The sequence below is a fragment of the Melanostigma gelatinosum genome (genome assembly GCF_949748355.1).
Source record: "Melanostigma gelatinosum genome assembly, chromosome: 22".
NCBI lineage: Eukaryota > Metazoa > Chordata > Actinopteri > Perciformes > Zoarcidae > Melanostigma > Melanostigma gelatinosum.
In genome coordinates this window covers 9,765,433-9,780,684 of record NC_136655.1, presented here as the reverse complement: position 1 = coordinate 9,780,684, position 15,252 = coordinate 9,765,433, and positions in this window count along the sequence as shown.

Genomic DNA, 15,252 nt, shown 5'->3' with positions numbered 1-15,252 from the left:
TCTTCTGTGAATTAATTTCTCCCTGCCATCACCGTGGCTTCATAGGTATGGCGTTGCCATCTCTGCCTGGAAGAAATATTCACAACGCAAAGAAACTTTGCCTTGTCTGGTTTGTTTGTAAGCACTTTTGCGCCAATCTGTAAATGCATGATTTTGCACACAGGGCTTACATAGATTTGTTTTTGCAATCCTGGCATTGATTGGCGATGCAATTTCCCAACCTCTGAAATCCTTCAGGGCAATTTCCATATACTTCTTGCTCGCATAACAAACAATGAAAAACAACGAGTGGGGAGTGGAATAATGTATTTTGACAATGCAGTGCAGTAGGGAACAGATGGTAGACCGAAATGAAGTCTGCATTAACTTCATCTAACATTACATAACATAGAAAAGCTGCTGTTGTGTCACCTTGCTGCATGGTTGTATGGCTGCACAGCTACATTTGATCATTTGGTTGCAATGAAAGGAAACCTTGTTAAATATTGTCACGCTTGGGTGAATTATGCAGACAAACACAGCATTATGGCATAAGTCATCGTACAGCCTGAATGCCTGCAACCTTTTGATGGCAAGTGTTTGTGTTACGTAAAAATCACACTGCAGGCATGCATTCACAGAGGGGCATTTTCCTTCCAAGACATTTGACACAGAACAATACGACTGTCGTGCATTTCCTTCTTCTCACACGTTCGGGCCTCGCCCTCGTGCCAGGCAAAATGAACATGGAGAAGGTTCTTGGCCAACAGCTGTTGACCCTCCATCTGACCTGGGAGACTTGTGGGAACCTCTGGCACTTGGCCGCGTCATCACACACACACACACACACACACACACACACACACACACCAAAACTCATCCGCAGTTTGCACTTTCTTTTTTTCTGTGTGGGGAGAGATATCAGCCTGACTGAACGTTATTGAGAGCCAGAGGACTACATGCACTCAGGCATGCATGCACACACACACACACACACACACACATACACAAACCCTAACCTTGAAAAAGCTCCGGTCCCCAGGGAATATCCCTGAATGGCCTGTTTGCAAGAGCAGAACAATTGCTCGTTCACTCCATCTTTTCATCCCTCCCTCCATCCTTCTATCTATCCAGGGAAACGAACGCGTGAAACCTTGATTCATGAGCTACTCGTACAGCGGACAGATGTTTTCCTGGGACACTGGACTATCTAATTTGTAATCATGAAAACAAGGAAGTAAGAAAGCCAATGAGGAACACAATTGATATTCACAATTCCATAACGCACTGTCATTTTTTAACATAGCTTTACGCACTGGGAGGTTATGACCCAAACACATCCGTGCTCAATTTCCACTTTCCATTTGTCCAGAACATCTAATAGGAGTTGCTATTGCTGTGACAAGGACACATGATCCCTTGCTGGCTTCCCATTCATGAACACTACCAATTGACTGTTCGCTTAACCCCTGCCCCCAACATAGATTGTCCAATTATAGTTCACCAATGGCTTTGCCTGCCATTTTTGAAGCCATGGATTCAATAATTGCAGTGCATTTTGAATGGTACATTGTGGTGGGCAAGTGTTTTCCCCTATACTGCCCATACATTGGGATTTGGTCGGTTAATAATCACACAGGTGACAAAACCTGGCAAGGATAAAAACTGTGAGGAGGATTTGTGGCGCCTCTTACTTGAGAGGATGCCACCAGCATCGATATCTTCACTCCATTCACACCCCTAAGCTCCTGTGCAAAGGGTTCATCTCAAAGAAGTCATGTAAGGTTATCTCCGCCAAGGTTCAATCCCAGCCATAATGAGGCTCAAAGCACTCAGCAGAATAAAACATAAAGAGTGGAATGCTAAGTTGTGCCCTCAGTTGGCAGAGGCAAGAGGCTTTTTTGACAACCCTAATATCATGCAGTAACAGAGATAATACAGCTGCTGATATGACCAGTCAAATGTTACTGTGATTCCATATCACAATATAATAGGTACAGCATATCTGCTCTAAGCCTTTAAAGCGATGAAGGCTTTTATTCTGGATTTACCTCGGCTATCTTTTGCATTCTTCTCCAGTTTCACCTCCTCTCCACTGGCAGGTTGATTTACACATTCATGCTTCAGCTGTATTGGACCACAGCAGAATGAACAGGCCCTCATTTCGAGATGTGATATGTTCTTCTCTATCTCTCTCGATCTCTCTCTCTCTACTCTTTCTCACTCTCTCTGTTGGTGGCTAGGTTCTGTCATTGGCTCAACCTGCCCCCAAAATGAGTACCGGTATACATTTGCATGCATTAGGGCTCTCCCGTGGCTTGCCTTCTACCCGCTGTGCCGTCGAGTCTGATTAATGATCCGAGTGTGCCACTTCTCACAGCAGCTGAGCAGACTGCCTGCCTGCCCTCACAACACACCAAAATGGGGGGAAAAATGTAGATTTTCATTTGCTACAACAACAAACAAAAAAAACAGATGCTTGCCCACATGCATGCAAACACTCAATAATACTTTATCTCACGGAATGTGCATGTGGCATCTCACGGCATGTGCATGTGGCATAAAGAGTGGAGAAACAGGACCTTTTTAGCCATATTTAGTCCAGTATGTAAATCAACATTTTTTTTTTAAATTAAATAATACATCCATACATTTTCCCCATTATTCTTGTTGAAGATTATCATTTGAACTAGTCCGTAATAGGTCCAAATTGTGAATTTCTTACATTTTTTAACACCATATCGCATAATAATAATACAAAATACAATGTTATGTACAAAAGAGTTGAAGCTACGAGGGCATTGTACTGTACATTGTGAGCAGAACAAAAACTAAATGAACGACCTACAAACTTGACATCAATCATGGCGAGGGTGTAATCTGCCTTGCCGAACATGACCAACTACGACGGTCATTTGGTGCAGCCGCATGCGCTGCTGTGTTTATTAGCCGTTTGACATTTATTTCAAGGCAGAGGAGAGGAGGATGGAAGGGAAGAGAGAGAGAGAGAGAGAGAGAGAGAGAGAGAGCTAGAGGAGGGAAATGGGAAGGAATGATGCTGAGGAAGGTTGGGGGTAGCCGTGGAAACCCTCCATGCGTCGGCCCATGCGTGAGCTGCCATTGGCGGAACGCTCGCCATGTTGCTGCTAAGGATTGCATCGCCTGGTGCATGGAAGACACCTCTCACGCTCTCGTCCTCCTTTCTCTCCTCCTCCTCTCTCTCTCCCTCTTCCTCCCTCTCTTTTTTCTCTCTCTGAGTCAAGCTGTCTCCCACAAGCGGAGCAGAGGCTAGTTCGTTCAAATGGAATCCCCCCCCCCACCCCCATTTTCAAAATGAGGGCAGAGAGAAAGAGCGAACAAGAGCGGGAGACAGATTTGAGAACAGAAGCCATATAAATACATTCATTTCTTTAACTCTCTCGCATGCCCTTCTGCAGCTGTGTTTGTGGAGGTTAACGAGTGCTGTGTTGGTGTCACCATACCACAGTGGTCACATCTCATTTCCGCTGTGTTTACATTGCAGTGCACTCAGCCTGTCAGGCTCGTGATTACTCTCCCCCCATCTCCAGTGTCACAGATGCTGCCTGGTGAGCTTGGGCTGGATTGAACCCTTTGTACTGTGATATTTTATGGACGTTGAGGGATTATAGATGGGCTAGCTATCTAGTCAACAACTATGACGGCGCCTTCTGTGTACGTGTGTAGATGTTTATGTGAATAAACACGGCTGTCATTTGGTTTTTCAACACGGAAACACCCGTACTGTTTTATCTTCCATTTGCTTTGGCAAAGCAATGATATGAACCAGCTGCAGTTGAGTCCCCAGAGATCACAACACATGAGAAAAACAATCTGAATTCAGTCGACTAAAATGGTCACTTCTTTAGGTGGAGGCGACGGTAGAGCGTTGTCATGGAAATAGGCAGTACAGTGCGTGAGACTCTAAAACCGGTCTGTTACCATGGCAAAGGCTTCATTTATCCAAGCATCAGTTGTAGTTGTGTTAATCATGGCGCGCTCTGAAATGTATGCCTGATAGCGCTTTTTCAAAAAACACACTCATTTCCCAGAGATCAAGCATCTGCTACAGAATGATCATCATGTTCCCGCGCATGCAGGATCCTTTCTGCCGGTTCTAGTTCTATGATATGAACCTGCTAATCTTTCTCTGTCCTCCTTGTTTTTGCATCAAAGACACATTTGATCAAAGGAGAATTGGAATGACACGTAACACAAGACCTTACACTTTTACCATTATCTACTCATCAGAAAGGGATGGAGAAAAAAAAGAGGCATTTGTAGTAAAGCGAATGAAAGGGAACCTGAGGTCTTTGTTGATTCTGATGCAAGGCTTTGAGACTCGACCTGCCGATCCTCAAAGGCGACCTGAGGAGAAGTCAAAAGTCGTTGCCACCTTCACTTCGCTTCATCGCCATTCTGTAGGTATCGGCTGCATTTCATTATGCTGGAAATGCTATTTCGTCAACCTGATTTGTTTCTATGTATCTTCCCTTCCATCCCACAGATGGAAATGAGTGATGAGGGAGGTGAAAGGATAAGACCTCTGTAAATTGCCCACTAAGATGTGTGTCCATTCCTGAACTTGTGATTAAATGTGTGTGTTGTTGTTGATGGTATTTTTGTGCAACAATGACAGAAGGCAACAACGCCTGCAGGAAGAAAGAAAGAAATAAAGTAGGTCCGGCAGAAAGAGAAGCAGGGAAGTGTGTCTCTTTTCTATCGATTCAATGCAAAGGCAGTCGTCATGGCAACACAGCGGTCCCACTGTAAGCGGCTTTCACCCTCCGCCCCCTCGTGCTCTGCTCGACAACAAGGTATACAGGCACCCGCCGACACCGGGCGATTACGATATGATGATATGTTGCTCTTCTGTTGGAGCGTTTTGACAGGTGGGCTCCAGTGCTTTCCATTCCTTTTCTGAGTTTATCTGCATTTCTGTGTTGGTGAGGATGAACGAGTGTGTGTGTGAAAGGGCAGGGAAGGAAAGGAAGGGATGTCAGGAAGAGAGAGGGAGAGAGTGGAGAGGCAGTGATTCACATAAGCTGACAGTAGCAGGCTGAGGTGCTGTTTCCTTTCGCCTGTCACTCAAACTAAAATCAATTGGTGTATAAAGCAATGAGGGAAACTGGACTTGGGCATCCTGCTCTCTTTCTCTCTTTCTCGCTCACTCTCTTACAAACACACACCATGTCCATTCCAACGCTATTCTACTGTACACTCTCTCACACACACACACATTTACAGTATACCACACACACACACACACACCCATCCTCTCACATTTCAATAGCCTGGTAGCTGGTGAACCATAACAGGCCTGTCTCCTCTTACTCTCGGCTTGTTAGCAGAGTGAGAGAGGGAGGGAGGGAGAAAGAGAGAGAAGTGAGAAAGAGAACTACTGTACATTTGTGAGAGAGGAGGTCACGGAGTGCGAACATGTGAATGTGAGTTAATGCACTTCATAGGAGAAGGATAATAGCTGCTTCCCAGAGACATAATGTCAGCTTAGTGAAGAGAGACTTGATATACTTTCACTGATATCTTTGGTATATACTGATGAAGGTCCGCTAAACCAAAAGCTCAAATACAGTGTAACACTGCATGGATCTAAGTGAGCAGCTATCTCGTGATACCTTTGATGAAATAAAATCATAATTCTGTCCTTTTTTAAAAGCCTATGAATGTGTTTTCAATGTCTCATGTGGTCAAATGTACCTTAACGATCCATAGTTGTGGCTGTTCTTCGGTGAAATGCTTACACCAGTATGCCAACGTGCTTGACAATGACCACGTTAACGTGGTGAACTTTAGCCGGTAATGCTTACTTTGTTCACCATTTTAGTGAAGCGTGTCAGCAATGCTAATATTTGCTAATTACCACTGAAGACAAGGCAGGAGGGGTTCATCTTCCGGGGACCCGTAGAAAATTGAGCCTCATGCACTCTAGACACACCTGAGATATCGCTTTTGCAAGAATAGGATGGATGCGAGGTTCATCCTTGAGGTGGACGTTGGTACAAAATTTGGAGAAATTCCCCCCCCCCCCCCCCCAGGTGTCCCTGAGATATCGCTCTCAATGGACAAGACGGACGCACGGACAGATGCACAGACATAAAGACGCTCAGACGGACAACCCAGAAACATAATACCTCCGGCACAGACGCCATGAAACCTTTTTCCACTGTAAGTCAGAGGACACAAAGGATAAAAACACTTTAGATCTGACTTAAAAATGGATCACCATTGTTTTTCTCATTTGCGTCTCAGGGCTTTCATACTTTCCATTAACAGAAAAATCATCATCAGTGTGTCGTTTTCCAATACTTTTATATTGGGTGAAATAAAAAATGTTCTGAAAGATAGACTAACCTGGCATAACAGGAGCTAGAGAAGCAAATCATTTGCTTTTGTGGAAAGATATTGAAAACTAATTCATAACATCCAGACAAATTGCTTGCTGTGTTGAACCCCTTTCATTGAGGCACAAAGGCAATTTTACAGGGATTCTTCCTCGGCGAGATAAAAACATACATCACTCCGTGAGATAAACCATTCTCAGATCCGCTTAAAGATGAGCGGAATGATGAGGTTACAAGAGTTTGGCTTTCCTGCTGTGGATTGGAGCGTTTTTAAAAGTGCGGTTTGTGTCGTGAGTGCCTGTGTGCAATAGTACGCGTAACCATCTTCACAAAACTGAAACACACACTTCCACAGCATTCAATGAACTGCAATGAACTCCGCAGAAAAGAAATTGCTTTTTGTACCACAATTTAGAGGAAAAACAGTAATTTTATTATCTCTTGGTCTTTTATAGGGACACTATTATTTGTCTGTGCTGTGAAAGTCTGGTGCAATCTCTCTCTCTCACACATACACACTGATGAGGTAACATATTTCCATACAGAAAATGTCCTCTCCTAGCGCCATATTAACTCTGAAGGCATGGTTAGCAGGTCTCATGTTGTACTCTCAGTATGTGGCAGTGTGTGCATGCATAAACTACAGCAGAGTGTGTGTGCGTGTGTGTGTGTGTGTGTGTGTTCTCATATTGGGAGTTCTGTTGAGAGAGCATTAATCAGACCCAGGGGACCTGGGGCTCAGACAGGGCCTTCTACAAGATGTGTGTGTGTGTGTGTGTGCGCGTGTGTGTGTGTGTGTGTGTGTGTGTGTGTGTGTGTGTGAGATGCGGGATGTGGAGCAGTGTTGGAATGACTGCTTTTGACAGACATCTGATCAGCGGACCCAAACGGAATCTGAATTTAATGGAATGTTTTTTTTGCTTGTAATGTAATATTATTATTTTAAAGGGAACAAAGCAGCATCTCTGTTCGTAAAAAACTAATCGGCGGAAAATCTGCTTTTTGGTGCCCAGTACTTTTACGGGATCTGAGTCAACGCAAACCAACATTTCCATTCTTTATGATCGGTGTGAAGTGGAGCTGGGGGATTATATGTACAATATTTGTGTGTGTGGAGAGATCAAAGAAATGTACCCTGAGATGGATTCTATGTGCAGCGCTAACACAAGGCCATCAGACAGCAACCTGCACTGAGGACTTTAACACTGGGTAACACTTCGGACAGGTGATTTAAGTCGCACACACTCACATGCATCACGCATATTGACACACACACAGAAGCGGACAGACAGTCTTTTGCTGGGGATCTTTGGTAGCGGAGCAGTTTGGATTCAGGGTCGCCTCATACACAGCATCAATGGTCACTTCTCATACCTCTATCTGTCTTATCCTCCTTTCTTTACATCCTTTAGAATCCATCCATCTGTTCAACACCTAACATCTCACATATTTATCCTCTGATTTTGTCCATTCTATTCCATCCTTCTTTCGCAACACTTGCCTGTTCTTCACCTCATGTTTCCACATGCATGTAGCTCCTCATAAATTAATGCCTTGAATTTCCCTCCTCTGCCCTCTTAATCCTTCTCCTCCACCCCTGGCAGTCTGTTCCATCTGTGTCTCACTCTCATCCATTGTCTGTTGTTAACCTCACATTGCATGTATGTGTGTGTGTGTGTGTGTGTTTACAGTAGCTATAATAGTCTTGTGTGGCAAGTCAAGAGGATTACTGCTGGGCATATCAGTGGGAGAAAAGAGTAATCGTTGAGGAGAGAGGGAGGCAGGGGTAGGTGAAGTAGCGACACAGACAGGCAGAAAATAAGAGGAAGTGGCTGGCAGCAAGAGCATCAAAGGGATGATTGGTGTTACAAAAGCAAATGAGAGTGGACAAAATATTCCCTTTCAAAACAAGTCAATTCGACGTTACAGTAATTGCACCGCTGAGATTTTAGATTCTTCATAAAAAAAAGCAAAAATGTCAAAACACTTGTTGCGTAATTTGACAGTCAGAATTTTCAATTTACTTCATATATACTGAAGACAGAGTGCAATTTCCGAGCCAGATGAAATGTATGTGAAATGATGTGATTCAACCCTGCAAAAAAAATAGCCTGAGACGATTGCTGCAGGGTGAAATGCAGGGGTAAAAACAGCAGCAAGAGAGGGTAGAATGAAAACACAAGTTGAGATGAGGAAAAAGATTGAAGCCAAATCAAAAGAGAAAGACAGATCACACTCATTGTGTGACCTTTTCCTCAAACAATGGAGAGACAGACAGAGCGAGTGAGGGAGAAGGCTCTGTGATGAAACCCACTTGTGTAAGCCCGGCTGCCAACAGTATGTTGGTTCTCAATATGGTGCACTCTTTGTGTAATCCGAACTGCCCACACACAGCCATATAATGCAGCACACTAGCAGAGACACACGCACTCTACACATTCTGCAGCAATTCACACACCCGTACAGCCCACACGCCCACACGTGCTCAGGCATCGCTATGGGTGCAGGCACACATGTGAAGTGAGGCTTCCCACACCTTACACGCAAGGGTGCAGCACACAAACACACATGCATGCGGTACGCAGGCACAACACATGACACAGTTTACCTAGGCTCCAGACTCACTGAATGAATCACCCTGAGATCTGTCCCTTCTGTCCAAAATGCTTCGCCTCAAAATGCCATTCTGCTGTAAAGAGCAGGCAAGGAAATCATTGGATAATGTTCCTGTATGTCTGTTTGACTGGTCATACAGAGGACAAGGGCATGATACAAAAAATGCTGTAAAAAAAAACAAATCTTCAGAAGAAAATGAACTCATGCATTGTGGCTTTTTCATTCTTTTTTTTTTTACACTTAAATAAGAACCAAAATCAAAGTTGCCATATGGTTTGGGCTCCACAACAGAAATATGTATCTTTAGGCATCACAATACCCGTGCAGGTCCCATTTTACTCGTCTTAAAGGATCCTGAGGGCCTTCAAAATGAACAGACACCGTGAGCTGTGAGTGATATAAACCTTTGTACGACCAACATCCAGGATGGAGAGGAGAGAGAGAGAGAGAGAGAGAGAGAGAGAGAGAGAGAGAGAGAGAGAGAGAGAGAGAGAGAGAGAGAGAGAGAGAGAGAGAGAGAGAGAGAGAGAGAGAGAGAGAGAGAGAGAGAGTAAATGTGAGTTATATGGTTCGTTCGAATGTTGCTCTGACATTTAGGTCAGGCCAATGCTCTAAATGGCATGCAGACAGATTTACTGAGGGCTTTCAGAGAGACCAACTGCTTGTCTTCTGACTGTCAAACACTCAGGGCCTGCCTGGTCATCACTGAAGCTTTTCTTAACCCTTTGCTTCCTTTACCTACATGTCAGTTTCAAAAAGAAAGCACTCCTGAATAGCATGCATGACTGTAGGAGGCTCGCATTCAACTGCTCTGGTTTACTTACCAATCTGCAGAGTTTCAAATGTTTCACTCAGTCTTAACATTCTGTTCTCGCAAATGTGGAACAGCAAACCTAAGCCCAACTAAAAAAGACGGACCAGCCTGAGATACACGAACACTTTCTATCGCTGCAGCGATAGTGAATTAAGCTAGTTTAAGTGTAGCTTTTGCAGCTGGGTTAGTTTAAGGGGAAAATATCGGAAAGCTTAATATTGTATCAGCTATAACAGAGTGCGGTCAACCTTTGAAAGAGAGATATCTGTCCTTAGGTTTTCGTTAAAGCTTCCACCCCAGTTCAGACACTACATTAGCGTGAAGTTAAAAGTTAAAATGCTTAGACTGGACTAACCGAAGAGCGTTTGTGCCTGAACATTTCCACTGACTCAGGATATTTGAGCAACGTTGTTGAACATGTAACGATGCCATGCATCTACATTAGTCCTGTGTTCCTACATTGGTCTCATATTTACAACATCAAGACCTCATAGTGATGAGGTTATTGATAGAAAACCATTTTTTCTTCAGTCAATGTAATGCAACATGTCTGAGGGTACAGGCACATTTTTTAAAAGCAGATGTTCTTTGTGTTAAAGGGTGCTTTAAGAGAGTGTTGCATTATGGGTTGTTTGTATCGCCTCAGTGTTGCTATGCTTCTGAGTTTCTGCCCTGTCTGTCTATAGTGTGTCAACCGGTTGTCAAGTGAGTTGAGCAGCTCATGTGTTTTTTCTGGCATCGGGAAAATCAGTGTGAATTGTCTCCTGATGTTTTTTTTTACTGTTGCCTGACAGAGAAAATATTCCTGTGGGGCCCAAAGTGCCAACATCCAGGAGCTGGACAGGACAGCGACACCACTTAAAAGATTCACATTTAGACTTCATTGGACGTAGCTTTCAAATGATATGTTCAACTTTACAAGAGAGAAAGCTTCAAGAGACGAGCTCAAGTGATTGGTTCCATCCTGACACATGGCTAGCCTAATAACAAGCACCTGAGTCCACTGATTATTGCAAATCCTCTGCATTTGGAGATAGTAAAACACAAAAATGATTCCTCTTTCTGATGACATGCTGAAAACTCTTGTTGTTGTCCTCAGTGTCAGCCCTAGAAAACATTTATTATAAACTGAGGTAAACCGGGAGGGCAACACTGTTTTGACAGGAAGTAGTTTAAGTTGGAAATCCCTCTTCTTCACAGAAGACATTTTGGCACGTCGCAGCAGGAAAAGCACAGTTATAAATGATACGATTAATGACGGCTGGATTCCATTTAGCTGTCTGGGTTTCAGCTGCCTGGTATTGTGCATACTGGCTCAATGTGGCACTGCTGTGGCTCACTGGGACAGAACAAAGCCACTGTTGGTTAGTAATTAGCAACGGCCATGCTTTTCCTACAATGACGTTTGTTGTGAAAAAAAGGCAAATAGTTCGGCCAACGAGGCTTGGGATTGATTAAAGTCATTCATATACATTTAGTCGTGGTGGTTTCTGCCATGCACTATAATTAAGAGCAGTGATCTTAACTGTAAATGGCAACATTGAGACTTCAAGAATGTCTTCTGCTTGTCTATCGTACAGAGCTAAATGAGAGAATCATAATTAAAAGAGCATTACTGTAAACCACAGGATAGGGTTTATACACTTCCTATACTGCCATCCTCAACACGCACAAGTAAATCACTTTCAAATGTGTGTGTCTACGTCAAAATTAAGTATCTTAAAGACTTTGGAAGCAATGAGTGATCCATATACCTGAAGTATAGCCGTATGTATTGGATGGATGGTTGGGTTGCTGACTACGTGTTTTCCATATTGTTTGCTTTTGAGAAAAAAAAGTCAAAAGTGGGTTCCTGGCCTTGAAAATATTAATGAACAACAGCTCGTGGCTTGTTTTCTTGCAGTGAACAAAGAAGTGCCTGGCACCGTGGTTTTCTACAAGGTTCAGAGAAAGGCCGCCGAAGGGAACATTTCCTCAGGAATGGCATGTCTCCTTGTATTCGTTGGCCGAGTTGCAGGACAGCAGAGAAAAACAGCTCAGCGTGATTCACTCTGCACTGCAAAAGCACATATCACAACTGCTGGCTGAAGAGGGCTTCAGCCAGCAGTTGTGATATCATGAGGTAAAATGGGGTGAGAGTATTTGGCTACACACATTTTAAGGTTTAATACTGTATTTATTGCTTTTGTCTCCAATCATTTGGTGCTGGGCACCAAAAGATTCACCTTTGCACTCCTTCAAGTTCCCTCTCCTTGTCACACTCTTCTCCCTATTCCCCGTTTGGTGCCAAACCCATGACTAAATGTGACATAAGCTCATGCATACAGTATATACAGCATTCCTCATGAGTGAAATATCTGCCCCTCCTCCTCCTCCTCCTCCTTCTGCTCATCTTCCTCCTCGTTCGTTTTTCTCACACCTCCTCGTTGTGACGAAACAAACCCGGCCGGCAGCACTGAAGATGACAAACGGCACCGTCATCTCATGCTAATGCAGCAAAGCAAGCACCCTGGAAAACAAAAAGCCATTAAAGCGCAAGATATATTACTATTTATATTATTTAAAATGCAAAATAAAGACTGCTATAAAAAACATATATATATGGCCATGTTGTGACTGCTTCTTTCCTTAAAGAGGCAAATTATTTAAACAGTAAACACATTTCTGAGTGAATAGTTTGGGCAATGAACTGCAACACAGCTGTATTGGCCTCATGATACCACTCCACTGCCTTATTCTCAGATGAATATTGCAGCAGTCAGTGTGGTGCAATTAGTGCGGAATGGGAGGTGACGGTGTGCCAAGTGACAGCAACAGAATGCCTGGCTGTCTCAGCGATGCAAGAGCCAGCGGACATCTGGGAATGTCGAGTTGCTGAGGGTAGCGAGAGAAGGAGGCAAGGGGTAAAGGGGGGGGGAAGATGAAGCTGGCAAGGTCGAAGGTTGAGAGAGCGGGTTCAGGCCGCACAACGTGGCCCTGCACTCGCATATACCGTGTCCTCATGCACCCTCTTGTCCCCGCTCGTGCACTTCACTGCACAGTGATTTTCGCAACGGGGAGTAAACAAAAAAAAAAAGAGATTGTCATGTCTTTGTCACTTTTTCTTGTTCGGACTACTCGTCATGCAAAAAACTAATTACATCAGTGTTATGCAGATGGTGTCAAATGTTTTGCTCGAGGTGATTTTACGTTTCCTGTGTTATTTCAGTGTCAACCAAAACCATCAGCTATGATTTTGGTTTTAGACGCGCATGTCTTTGAAAAGTGGCGCTGCGTTGTCATCTGCTGGAAGACATGTAGCATTGCAGTGAGGTCTTCATAAAAATATAAATAAATGAATATAATCCTTTGGTGTACAGTCAAAGTATATCCAAAGTGTGCAACAGTATCTTGACATGACATTTGAACTGTGGGTCACCTCAGCAGAAAAAAAAGGTTGTTTCTTTCTTTCGTCCTCATTTTCTCTTTGTTATTAAATTCCCCAAATAATCACAAGACAACAGTAGAGCTTTTAATCTCTTAAGGCTTTGATGACTGATATCTGGCCACAGGAAGCTTGTGTTGAACACCAATATCGGAATGCTCTCCTGAGAATATCTCTCACATGATGACCCTTATTATAGTTTGCCTGCATACGCACGTATACCGAGACGCCAACACAATCCAGTGTCCACACTGTAATGTGAGAATGAGGAGAGCGTCAATGTGTGATGATGGGCTCTCAGTTTAGTCACGACTTGTATCACAAGGTACAGGGTGTGATCCGGAGAGTTGATAAACATGTCTCCCCCTCAATTACCTCGTATGAACCAGAGTGGAAGCTATCGCAGGATCATTCTTGAGTTTTAGCATCCATTTTTACTACAAAAGGATCTGAAAAACAGTCCACGATGTCAGACAGTTTTGGAATTAACAACTTTCACTGAATGAAGGGCCAGAATAGGCATATTTAGAAGTAATTCTGACCTGAAAACAGGTGAAAAAGCAGTTAATCATGATTTCATGATGTGTGGATATTATTTTCTCACTGCTATCTGGATTTGTAAATGTGCCACCGTATCCCTCTACCGAGTGCAGCCCTGATTCTGTTCATGTTGACATGTGATTTAGTAAATAACACAAGTAGCCTTGCCCCTCATGGTAACCCCCAGCTCATCAAGACTCCTCGTTTCTCACTTTCTTCCTGTCACTGCTGCTTCTTGTGTGCACTCGCGCTACAGTAGTGGTGCCCTGTGAAGAGTATAGCCTCGCCTTCACCAGTGCCAACGTTGGCTTTTTGGCCAGTTTTGCTAAAGGTGTCAGCGTGGGATTGGAACCAGCTTACAAAAGGTCAACATACCCCAGACGGCATCGAGTGACTTCTGCTGAGCCGCAGTGTCACTCAGAGAGGCCACTTTATCGCACACGGTGTCGCACAGGGAGACTTATCTGCTTGCAGCTGATAAGCAGATACTATGTAGAGTGACACAACAGCCTCGCCGGCACTGATGTATCTGTGTAAATATAGTACCAGGACGAGAGACACTTTATGTTGTCATTATTAGCTGTGAAGTGCATAATATTGTAAAATCCGTAGAGCTAAAAGTAGCTTAGAAACACATGTCAGTCATGTTTTGTTGATTTGTGTGCTCGTTTAGGGTTGGACACAGCTACCATTTTGCATGCTGCCGTCCATCAGATGCTTGCCGGACGGGTTTTCTCATCAGTACATAGAAGATGGAAGCATATACGTAAGTACACACAACTGACAGACGCATTATAAAAACACCCATGGACACATATGGATACATACAGACCTTTTTCCACCCACTCCACATGCTTGAAGATGTAGAAAAGTATGTTTCGAAATTTGTTTCTGAAATTTGTATAATTTTTTCCAGTGGAATATTATTAACTTCAATGACTGACTTCACAATGATCAGGCAATCTACAGTGTGGGTGTAATACAGCTACCGACACATTTGAATTATCATCAAGGTGAGCAGTTGATTAGTTATCTTCGTTGAAAAGACCTGTGTCACTTAGAACACATTTTGATAACTGTATTATTTACAATTATTTTCTATTACATCCCAAAAATACTCAATACCGTGTGTATATAATTCACTTCTTCCTGTGCATACTTGTTGCACTTGCTTGTTATCGTGTGGTTATTTTTATGTTCCAGCATATGGACAGCAGGCTACCTCACACCAGTACCAATGAAGGGTTTCCCAAATGGCATGTATCCATTTAGAAAGGCATCTGGCACAAGCAGTGAATTGGACATTGCAATGTATCCTATTGTATTATTAACCTTGTTATATAGTACATTTAGTAAGTCACATGAGCAACATGAGCTGGGATGAAATGGACAGTTCGCTATGTTAATTTCACTTAATCCCAGCTCCTGTCAGCAGGCACTAAAAATTGAAACGATAAATGACTCCGTAGAGACGGAGGCAGAGATGGGAGCCTGGTCCT